Raw genomic sequence first — 802 nt, forward strand, 5'->3', positions numbered from 1 at the left:
CTTTCCAATGTGTTGAGCTGCCTGCAGGCTGTGCAGTACGCTCCAGGTTTCCTGCTTTCAAGAGCGATCACTCTTGCTAGGGCGGGCTTTTGGTGATGTATCTCATTTCTGCTCCTTTAAGTAACCCCTCATCCATACTCCTGTAAGCAACTCCAGGAAAACTCATTGGTTCAACAAGTTGGATTTTGGTGGTATCCTTACTTTTGTCTGTGGTTAGTGCCCTATCTGTGGTGAGTAGACTTTTGTTCACATCTTCCTAGGAATTAATGTCACATAACAATACAGATCAAATAACCACATGGTTAATCAGTGATGTCTTCAGAGAATATTGTTCAGAGGTCAGGAAGGAAGTTATCAAAATCAAAATGAACTCAAGCTGACCATGGTGGCTTTTCCTATAATCCTAGCATTTGGGAAGCCAAAACAGAAGAATCCTAAGTTTGAAGCCAGCCTAAATTTTATAGCAAGACTAGCTCAAGCCAAGAGGATGAGGTTGTTTATGCCAGCCCTTCTAAAAATAACTGAAAACCCAATGACTATGAAGAAATAGTTTTGATGCATGTTTATCTGACAGTAACTGAAAATATTCTAGGGGCTAGAGAGATGGCTCAGCAGTTAAGAGCACTGTCTGCTCTTTCTGATGACCCAGGTTCAATTCCCAGCATCCACATGGTAAGTAACAACCATCTAAAACTCCAGTTCCAGGAGATCCAATGCCCTCTTCTGACCTCCTCAGGCATTGCATGACACAGGTGCACTTACACACATGCAGACAATACACTCATACACATAAAATAAAAAT

The sequence above is a fragment of the Nannospalax galili genome, unplaced genomic scaffold (genome assembly GCF_000622305.1).
Source record: "Nannospalax galili isolate Female #2095 unplaced genomic scaffold, S.galili_v1.0 scaffold1454, whole genome shotgun sequence".
In the NCBI taxonomy this organism is placed as follows: Eukaryota; Metazoa; Chordata; class Mammalia; order Rodentia; family Spalacidae; genus Nannospalax; species Nannospalax galili.